Here is an 11,862-nt window from a genome sequence, read left to right on the forward strand (position 1 = left end):
AAAGTTTTGTTCCTTCAAGGGTAATTTTACACAATATTTTATTTTAGGTGAAAATAGTATTTATTTTTAAATAGTAAGGGCTGTAAGTGAGCATGTTTTAGTTTCTAGGGAATGTTTGAAGTACGAAAACTTTAGGAAATACAAAAACACGATAATACAACTGACAATCCCAAGTCAGTTTTCAATGTGAGCCACTAACTATAGATTGTTGTTGTTTTTTTTTTTGGTTTGTTTGTTTTTAAGATTTTATTTATTTAGTTCACACAGAGAGAGAGAGCATGCCAAACAAGCAGGGGCAGCAGCAGAGGGAGAAGGAGAAGGAGAAGCAGACTCCTCGCTGAGCAGGGAGCCCGACGTGGGGCTCCATCCCAGGACTCTGGGATCATGACCTGAGCTGAAGGCAGATGCTTAACAGACTGAGCCACCTATGGGACCCCAGATATTAGGGTTTTTTAAGAATCTTTTTTAAGGATGAAAGCTGTATATAGGCTTGTATAGGAAGATTTATGCCAAAATATATATATTCTCAAACTTGACTGTTTAGAATAGCCCTAATGCTATTATGATTGACTAAAGAGGGGAGAAAATGGGGCTTTATTTTCTTTTTCTTTTTTTTTTAAAACCACAATTTCCTAATTTTGAGAGGAAATCACCAGCAATACAAAAGCTGGAAATTTGGTCAAAACCAAAAAGAAACCAAAATACACAGTATCTTAAAGACGAAGAAGAATGTGAGACAGAGTAGGGGTGGGGCAGAGAGAAGGTCACAGGCATTGTGGTTAAGGGCAGGTAAGATCAGGGGATCAGGGGAGGACACACTATGCAATTCTGCTTACATTTTCATGAGGCTATTATTCATTTTCAGATATATACAGTGTACTTGCCACTGGATTCCATCAGCCAAACCAGAAAGATTCCTGAGGTTCTCGTTTATTTCTGCTGTCTAAAGCCATTACCTTCCACCTCCTAAAAGACTCAACACCACAGCTTTCAAGTCAAGGCCAAAGACGCTACATCTCTAGAAGCGAGTGTACCATTTGAAAAATGATTGCGCTTTGATGTGCTTTGTTTTTCTCTCACAGAAATGATTTTCAACCATGAAGGCCAATCTTGGCTCAATTCACTACCTGATACACAGTGACTGGTATGCTCACACAAGTCATCAAAACTGAGCACCATCTCTAAAAACATATTACCTTGGTTCTGAGTCACTGCGAATGTGATATAGATGGGGGTGACTAATTCTTTTCGTCAGTTCAAAGCCAAATGCTGGAAGGAGCGTGTTTTCCTGGATGTTTAACTAAATCTTCTTGGCTAAGTTTACCAGGCTAGAGCTACAAACTTCCAAAGCACTGTTGCATTTAGAAACATAGTGGGTTCTCATTTGTGGGGATTCCACACTTTGAAGAGTATTTACAGGTCCATTCTTCACGCCAGAGGGCCTGGCTCTGGAATCTAGAAAATGATGGATGGTGGGTACTCAGAGCATTTAAATCCCAACCAACTTTTCTAGCCACACATCTGATTATCATATCTGACCATGCTACTCTGTGTATCATTATATGTATTTGAATGGGAAGTTAAAAAGAGGTATATTATTAAGCATGCCTAATGTGCTAATCCAGAAATCTTACTAACTTCGATAATCAGTAAAAAATAATAAAGCTAGAATCCCGGTGTTTGGCCTACATTCTATAACATTAAATACCAGTTTAGGAGCTATACCTGGATCCCTTCTAGCACCCCTGACCCTGGTGTCTATGCCTTATGCCTAGATCTCTGGTCCTGAAACATTCTTCCGCTTGTCCCCATGGAAGCTTAGGTTTTGTTCATTCAACAAACCTGCTTCTGAATGTTCAATCTACAGCTCTCGGCAAGTTTTCAACCTCTCAGCCTAACTTGCCCTATCTGTGTAATGGGGAATTTGGCATGCCTATATAATGCATAGCACAGAGATATAGCTCCATAAACATTGGTCGTTCTTCATTTCTCCTTCCTAGTGTACCCACTTTCTCTTCGTGGAGCTCTACTTAAAATTGTCAATGTCTACGAAGTGCCAATTATTCAAAACAAAACTCCTAGTGCTGGCAGCCCAGGGCATATACAAGCCTAATTTTCCCACTTTTTCTCCCCCTTTACCTTTTTCTGCACCATAAGGTCACTCTCACTCATCTAATAAGGGTTGGCCCTCCACGCGTGTCCTAGCATTCAAGGATCCCATCCCTTCTGTAGGGGAGGACTCGACCCCATCATTTTGTTGCTGAAATTGTGCTCTTTTTCGAAGGGCCAATTTAACTGTCACTTCCTCCAGGAAGCTAGGAGAACCTCACTCCAAATGCATTCTTCCAAATTTAGAGACTGAAATTCACCCTTTGCCTTTTAAAATCAGAAGTCAAATAAACCAAGAACACACCAAGAACTTATTTAAATTCACAGTAAAGTCAACAAATGGAAGAGAAAACAAATACGCCTGAAAAAAAGAAACACCATTTGTTTCATTTTAGTTTAACCTTTTGTCACTCTAAAAGAAGAGCCTGTGTTTACATTAATTCTCTATGTAGATGAAATTCTTAGATCATTGAGGGGTCTGGTATACATCCTGTTTGCAAACTAAGATTTCTTCATGAATGGAGAATAAAATGTGCATACGCAGGCCTGAAACAGAAACCTTGCTTTGGGGCACTGCTATTAGTTTCAAACTTTATAATCGGCATCTCGGAAATGTTCCACTTTTCCAAAGTACAAAGCCGGGTTTCATAGTTCTCTCCTAACTTGTTTTCCTAATGCACTCCAATCAGTTTGATGCCAGTGAATTTCTGTTGTGTTTATTATATTTTGTCTTCTCTCCACCCAGACCCCTACCCTCAGATCCCACATTGTGAGCAAGCCTTTGAGTAATCAAAAGCTTATTAGCAAATTTTCCAGCAAATAGAATTTTTTGGAATTTTTTCCACCCTTGGTTGATGGGCTTACAACTGAAATAAACCAGTCGTGTTTGTGCTAGCCTTCTACTGGAACTTCGTTTCCAGTCACATTTAATGAATGAATGACAGACTGAATATACCAACAAAATCAAGCCATGAGTAAAAATAGAGAAAGGCAGATAGACACTGAGTAAAACAGAACCAATGTGGGAAGGAAAAGTTGGGAGGGAGAATGAATGTTCACTCTGGACTCCTGTAACAAAAACCTAAAAAATATAGTTTTCCCTACATTTAATATGAATATGTGAATGTCCGAGAGAACTAATTTAAGTAGCTAAACTCTTATTTTATTTTCATGTAGATCTATTCCATAATCATGACATCAAAATATTGATAAATCTACTGATAACATAAATGTTAAAAGTCACAAAATGAGCATGAGATCACAGTTAACTGAATTTAAATACTAACTAGATATATCCAGGTGAGTGGAGAGCCACATGATAACAAAGCCTTATCCAGAACGTCAAACAAAATGGAGGGGATCTAAACGTCCTTACTTCTGAAAAGTTTCCACCTCTCAACTACATTCACTCCCTTAGTATTGGGTCACACGTTAAATCCTTTCATTTAATTTTTTTTCCACTTAATTTCTCTGCATCTTTCTTATTACCTTTCAAAATGTACCAAAAGGTTAGCTTCGAACTAAGATGAATAATTTAATACCAATAGGAAAATGAAAAGAAAAAAAAGAGCCACCAAAGAAATAACATCTTGTAAATGGAAACACCTTGAAAATGGTCCCGGGCGCCTGGGTGGCTCTGTTGGTTAAGCGACTGCCTTCGGCTCAGATCATGATCCTGGAGTCCCGGGATCGAGTCCCACATTGGGCTCCCTGCTGAGCAGGGAGTCTGCTTCTCCCTCTGACCCTCCCCCCTCTCATGCTCTCTCTCTCTCTCATTCTGTCTCTCAAATAAATAAATAAATAAAATCTTTAAAAAAAAAAGAAAAGAAAATGGTCCCATTTCCATCCTCTAAATCACAGCTTCATATCTTGACTCAACCTACAACAATGTATTGTTAATTTAACTGAATTTTGTTTCAAGGATCTGAGAAGACCTGAGGTGATGATCAGCACGTACATCCTGATCCTAAGTCATGCTAACACCTAACAATTTCTAAATACCTCAAGATCCTTCTAAAACCTCCAGCTACTAGATAAATGATAATAATTCCTTATACATAAGACAGTACCGTGTATTGTTTTATAATTGCTTTCAAATATTGCATCATATTTTGACTGATTCCAGATGGGTGCTGACTCAACTTGCTTCATTGGATTAAAATATATAGAAATCATGTGAGAAACTCATGAGTACTATGGACCTGGGAATGAGAAGTCAAAGTCAACGTTAGGTTGGAGACAGTACTAGGTTTGTATGCAGCCAAATCAGAGCTAGGGGCCAAGCTTGGTGGAAGAGATGACACACCAGTGCAGCTGGAGTTAGTTTATTTACCTGAGAAATAAAACATGTACACAGGGAGATGACTAGAAGCTGATGATGCCAAAACTAATTAGAAAATGTGTGGTCACCTGCCCTTTTGCATTTTTATGGAAGAGATTAATAATTCATGACTAGAACTCAAATTACCTGCTAATGCTGCTAACAACATCCTTTCATCTACTGACTCAAAAGGATCAGGTACACATCCATGTCCTCAAACACCTCACATTTCCATGTCACTTTAGGATGCTCTTCTATGGCAAGCATGGTACTATGCCCAACCTCTCTCATTGTTCCCCGCTCCATCACACACACTGACCCAAACCAACACTTTTTTGAGCTTCAGGGATTCAGGAAGTACACAGGACTTCTGGTCCTCACTAGGAATTTGAACTGTCCTACTTGTGAAGCTCTGTGCTGCCTCTGTGATGTGTCAGTCTGATTTAGAGCAAGAGCAGACAGGACCTAAGAAGGGAGAGTAGATAAGGGGATCAAAGTGAGATTGTAACCAGAGTTGGAAGCATTGGGTAGACATGACTATGAACAGAAAGGAGTCTCTTTAAAGTCCTGTTTGGGGGCAGAATATTATTTAAACGTCCAAAGAGAAACACTGAAGCTTATCTTTATATATTATATGCCAGGGTGCACTAAATGTTTACTTGTCTCTTTTGTGAGTGTTTATTTGCATGGCAAAATAATCCAAGAAAAGAGAGCAAAGAAGTTTGCATTCAATACATGATTTTATGTGTGTGTATGCTGATACTCTCATTTTTTCTTGTCTTTTTGCTTTGTTGCTTTGGAACTTAATGCAAGAATATGATTCTAATATGCAAAATAAGATAAATGAATGAAAATCTTACAGTAGTACTAATTCATTCTAAACATGAATTTTACTCTGAAACTTGTAAATGAGAAACTGAAAGAAACAAACACATTTCGCCGCTTTTGGGGGATTGGTTTGTTAAAAGGTTTTAGTCTTGTATGCCATCATCAAAATTGAAGTCATATGATTCAGACAGAGATATCTAAGAAATTCTATAATAAAATCTTCTAATACTACTTCCACTTAAGACCAGTGTGTATAACAAATGCAGATTTTGAAAGTATACAATCACAAACTATTGTTTTGACATAGATGTAAATTTCCAATTACAATTTTAGCAAAGGACTGTCCCTTCTGCCTGCTACCAAGTCATAGGAATCTGGGCATGCCTTCCCATCGTAAACAACAAGAAAACTGAAAAAATATGCAAAACCACTATTTTCAGGTATAGGACAACTGGCAGTCTAGGACTGTGCTAATGGAGAGAAGGGAAACGTGGGAGGTGACCTGTGTGATCACCACAACTTTCTTCCTGGAAGCACTTGCTCGGTTTCAAAGCAGGGAAGCAAGGTGTGGCAGTCTCACTGAGTTGATGAGGCAGGGATTAGAATTTGGAGATGAAGGCAGGTGGATTTGAAGGCAGAATACTGATGATGAGGAAGTTCAGAGAAATTGCTCTAGAAATCTGCATGGGACCCCTTGAGACCTTAACTGAACAGTAAGTAATGTGTGCAGAGGGTAAAACTAAACATGGCATAGAGTAACATGCAGTAAGACGGGGCAGAGGTAAAAAGGCACAAGGAAACTAGAAACTGAATAAATCTCAAATTCCCACAGGGGTGGGAGACTATCTTTTCTGACCACTCCATCTGGAGAAACCTTGTTGAGTGCCTGAGCCATTCAATAGACACCCCAGGAAAGGTCTTTATGGTAGAGCTACTCCATACTACCCCAAACAAGCTGAAAGATAAACTCAAAATAATCCACAGGTATCTTCATTTCCTGCCAAAATAGACTTCAAAACTCTTGAAATGAAAACTGCAAAATCCATACACTTATCACTGTAACATACACAGTGTCTATAATCATATAAAAAAATACTGAACGGGGGTGCCTGGGTGGCTCAAATGGTTAAGCATCTGCCTTCGGCTCAGGTCATGATCCCAGAGTCCTGGGATCAAGCCACGCATTGGGCTCCCAGCTTGGTGGGGAGCCTGTTTCTCCCTCTCCTTCTATTGCTCCCCCTGGCTGTGCTCTCTCACTCTGTCAAATAAATAAATAAAATCTTAAAAAAATATACTGAATAAGAAAAGGAGAAAAATTAGCTCATAATCAGAAGAAAAGTTGGTTAGTAGAAATAAACTGAGAAATGACAGATAATGGAATTAGCAGACAAGCATATTAACACATTTATCATAAATATTCTCAAAGATTTAAATGAAAATAACAACATAATGACAAAAGATATGCAAGATTTTTTAAAAATGTGATAGAGTTGACAAATGTAATATTTGAGAGGAAAAAGTAACAGGATGGGCTAAATATCAGATTAGAGACTGGACAGTGAAAGAATAATGAACTTGAAGACATAGCAGTGGGAATGCAAACTAAGTGCTAAGGAGAAAAAGGTTGAAAATAAATAAACAGAACCTCCATTATCTGTGTAACAACTTAACTGCCAGAAAAAAAGGAAGTTAAAAGGCAGATTAAAAGGAAAATAAAGAAAGAATGGTCAAAATTTCTCCATAAAGCTGCAATAATCGAGAAAGGGTGGTATTTCCAAATGCATAAACTTATCACTCAAGGGAATATGATAAAAATCTTAGAAATAGTTCCCCACATCTATGATCATTTGAGTTTCAATGTAGATGCTAAGGAAATACAATGGGGAAAGGAGTTTGTTCAACAAATGGTGGTAGAATAACTGGATATCTATGTAGCAAAAAAGAATGTCAACATTTACTACCATAAAGACAATTTTCTCAAAATGGATCATCAACCTAAATGTAAAATCTAAAGCTACAAACATTCCAAGAGAAAACATAGGAAAAAGCCTTTAAGAACTTGATGAAGACAAGGATGTTTTAAGATAGAAACAAATTGTTGTATACCTATATAACAGACTCAGCAACAGAAAGCAATGAACTTACATGATGCACACAAAAACACAGTTGAATGTCAAAAATGTTCTCCTAAGTTTCAGAAGGTACATACCATACTGGTGGCTGGTGCATGACACATGGACATACAGCATATACTTGTCCATTCAGAAAAATCCACCAGTCTTCAGATTTGCTGCTTGTAAGATAGGGAAACAGAAATGGTAGGGAATCCATTCTAATGCTGGCTGCAACCACATATATTTTCCAGAGCCCCAGTAGAAGTGGTGGCACCCAGCAGTCTGACCTAGAAGTGAAGGTTGTATAAGCTGAGACACCATCTATGCCATTATCCTTGTCTGACGTTATGGCTGTCTCCCAGCTTCCTTTGCTCATGACAATTTCCTGAGCCTTATTCTAAGGCTTTCTGGCAATCCCATGAATTATGCAACATCCATTCAATATTCTGTTCTTCTTGAAATGGTCCCTGTTCATTTTTGTTTGCTACTAAGAACTGTGATTTATACAAATTATGTCAAGTACCATGCATATGGTGATGATTTGAAACTCTGTATCAGTAGCTTTAATTCCATCTGTAGACACATTAACACCTCCTTGAAATCTCCCTTGGATACAAACTCAGCATCTATAAAACAGAAACAGAATTCTCGGGGCACCTGGGTGGTTCAGTCGTTAAGCGTCTGCCTTCGGCTCAGGTCATGACCCCAGGGTCCTAGGATCGAGCCCCACATCGGGCTCCCTGCTCAGAGGGAAGCCTGCTTCTCCTTCTCCCACTCCCCCGCTTGTGTTCCCTCTCTCGCTGTGTCTCTCTCTGTCAAATAAATAAATAAAATCTTTTAAAAAAAAAAGAATCCTTAATCTCCTCCTCCCCATGAAGCAGTAATTGGCCAAAGGATATTATTTTCTTTCTATAGTACATCAATTTGCAGCAACCAAACAGCTCCATCTTTCTTTTCGTTATCATTACTATCAAATTATACAGATGTCATCCAATCCAGTAACCCCTTTCTATTTGTATCCCATCCCAATTCAGCACAGGTAAAAGCATCAGCATAATACAACCAGCGGGCCAGAGGTTATCACCCCTTCACTTTATCACAAACAACAGGAACTCTGTTGCCATCTGGCCATTGCATGATCCAGTTCTTGACTATCATTCTGAGTCAGCTTCCCAGAACCACTTCCATCCAGTACCTAGGATTACTGGCATAGGGTTGGACTCCCCTGGGGCAAATACTGAGATAAGGATTTTTGAGACAGTAATGCATTTCAAATACGTTTAGCAAGTAAGTGAAAGAGTAAGAATGTGGGACCAGGAAAGGAAGGAGGACAAGAAACAGTGGGGTACCACAAAACCCCACAGAGTGTAACTTAAGTTCAATAATTCAAAGACACCCTGCCTTCCATGTAGGTCTCACCTCAGAGTTGGCCCCTTAGGGGACACAGTATTTATATTCCCTCATACATTGGCTAAGAGCTGTTTCTAAGGAAAACAAAATTCGCACGCATGTCTCCTCTCTGTGCTTGCAGGCAAGGCGGGTTCCAGCAGCCTGGCACAAAGCCCACAAGTGTTTGTTTTTGTGCCTCTCCTAGTAGACTGTGGGTCACAGGAGGTCACAAGCCAGGTAGGTCATCCCGAACAGTGCTGTATCAGTACCTAGCAGGGTGCAAAACAGCAACCATGCCTTTTGCCCCCAGGTTGGCACAGGTCCGGGCCCCTAGAGTTGGGGTGTGGAAGTGGGAAGATAACACTTAGGAAGCAGCATTCTGAGGAAAGCCATGGGAAGGAAGTCATTTAGATCAGAATTTACAAGTGCATCGGGGAAGTGACAAGGAGAGTGAGCCTCTAAGACCAAGTTCAGAAATCTTCAAGAATCAACATATAATTGGGACTGAAACAGACAGAATTAAGAGATCCTGAAGGCATTACCGAATCCAAAATATAAGCAAAAAATATTTTTAATGCCATGCTCATGGCTGTTGGCATAAGTTAGCCTGGAGAATTAAGGGGGTCAAAGAAGAAAGACCCCTTGGAACACTAGGTAACTTTGCCTATCTGATAACAGTGCTAAGAAACGACAAGATACTCACCATGGAACTGGGAAATCGCATGGAAGAATCAGAGTTATTTCTCCTTAAACCAGTTATAAAATCATTTAATGAAAAACAAACACATAGCCATCATTTTATGGGGAGAGAAAAGGGGAGAGATTATGCCTTTAAGTAATTTAGATGTCTTTGAGCCACTACCGAGTACAAGGCAAAGCTGAGCTGTCTGATAGAAATATAACACAAGCCACAAAGTCATTTTAATTTTTTGGTAGTTGCATTAACAAAAAAGTATGAAGCAATGGGTAATATTATTGTTAATAATATACATAATATGCTGTATTTAACCCAATATATCAAAAAGTTACCATCTTCACATACAGGCAATATAAAAAAGTTAATGACATTTTATATTGTTTTTAAGTTTAAAGAAATTAAAAATTCAGTTAAATTGAAAATTCAAACCTTCTCACTAGCTATATTTCAAGTATTCGATGTGTAGCTAATGGCTACTACATCGGACAAAGTAGCACTAGAAGCAAATATAATGACAATGTGAGACTATCTGAAAAACACTGAATTTAATGAATTTATCTATTGCTTATGTCAGTGAAATTCTTACTCATCTTTCAGGAGGGCAAATTTTTAGAAAATTCACTTACTGAAAGCTTCTTAATGACAGATTATCAGTGAGGCTACTGCAAAAGCCAAAACAATCATCACTTACTGAAGAGCATTTTGAGTTAAGCTGCTTTTATTTAGAATTTGGGGCTCTCTGAAATGATCCATGACTTCAACTTGACCTTTCCACTCAGTTTCCAGATGTGTTGCCATATAGGGATCATGTGCTCACTGTGATCAAACTGTGAGAAGAATGTAGAGTTCTAAATAGTTTTGATGTAAGTATCACTGAAAATTTTGGTGTAAATTTCTCAGACTCCAAATAAATACTATCAGTATTATCCTACCCAAATCGAGACACAGCAACACAGAAAATGTAAACTCTAAAAATAAAGCCAAATATTAAAACGTTCTCTTTTTTTCCAAAGATTTATTTATTTGAGAGAGATTGGGGGGGAGGGGCAGAGGGAAAGAATCAGACTCCCCATTGCCCAACACAGGGCAGGGCTGGATCTTATGACCCATGAGATCATGACCTGAACTGAAACCAAGAGTGGGGCACTCAACCAACTGAGCCACCCAGGTGCCCCTAAAGCTCTCTTATAATAACTTATTTTGATCCCTTCTCCCACTTCCCTTCTCATTCCTCCTCCCACTCCCGGGGCAGGGAGGAGGGAATCATGCAAAATCAACTTATTGCACACTGGAACACAACTGGATTTGAAAACTTTTTGTAGTTGGGAATTTATTCTTATATTATAAAATCAAGGACACCTCCTAGCCATGAAAAATGATCAGGAAATATAATCATGAGTACAATGCAATTTTGTAGGCATTTCTCAGGGAACACAATTTTTTTATTTTGATAGATAGCTCAAAAATGGCTTCAGGTCCAGTAACTTCCATTTCAAACCTCTCTTGAAATAATCCCCCAAGTGCACAGATAGTATCACAATATTGTTGCCAATAGTAGTCTAAATTAATTTAGTCTGAGGAATTTCTCCGAATTATCATACATATTTCATCACTCTTGATACATGATGACCTGAAAGGACAGGAGAGATCACTAAGGAAATTCTGGGAAAAGTTTGACCAAGATTTACTGGGTTTTCAACCCCAACATGCCCCTCCATATTCCATATCAGGAGCTATCTTGATTGCCACTTATGGGACAATATCTTACCATTCACATCAATCATACTCTCCCTCCCAGATTGAAAAGGAGCTCACAAGACAGAGAAGGATCTATCTTGGATTCCGTTTGATCTCCACATACCTTCTTATCTCACCTGTATTATAAAAGAGTAGACTGTGCTAGACAAAGGACCTACGGCAAAGTGGTTTAACCCTGCTATAACCATATTCCACGTGAAATGGGTTAGAAAAGCAGTAGTACATCATCAGTCCAGGGGTACTTGGATGGCTCACTTGGTTAAGTGTCTGCCTTCAGCTCAGGTCATGATCCCAATGTCCTGGGATTGAGCCCAGCATCAGGCTCCCTGCTCAGTGGGGAACCAGCTTCTCCCTTTCTCTTTCCCCCTGCTTGTGTTCTCTCTCTCTGCCAAATAAATAAATAAAATCTTTAAAAAAATGAAAATAATCAGTCAAGCATTCTGCTTAGGATAGCTTGGTGGTATCAAGAGCTGTCTTCATTAGAGCTCTCAGCTCTTTATTAGTGATACATACATAAAATTCATTAAATACATATTTACATGTACACATACATGCATATATGTATATATCATATATCATCATACATACATGTATGTAGACAAAAACACACAGGCACACACTTATCTAACTCTCACCAGAATAATCAA

The sequence above is a fragment of the Callorhinus ursinus genome, unplaced genomic scaffold (genome assembly GCF_003265705.2).
Source record: "Callorhinus ursinus isolate GAN/ISIS: 27379988/994484 unplaced genomic scaffold, GSC_fseal_2.0 scaffold1, whole genome shotgun sequence".
NCBI classification, from domain to species: Eukaryota; Metazoa; Chordata; class Mammalia; order Carnivora; family Otariidae; genus Callorhinus; species Callorhinus ursinus.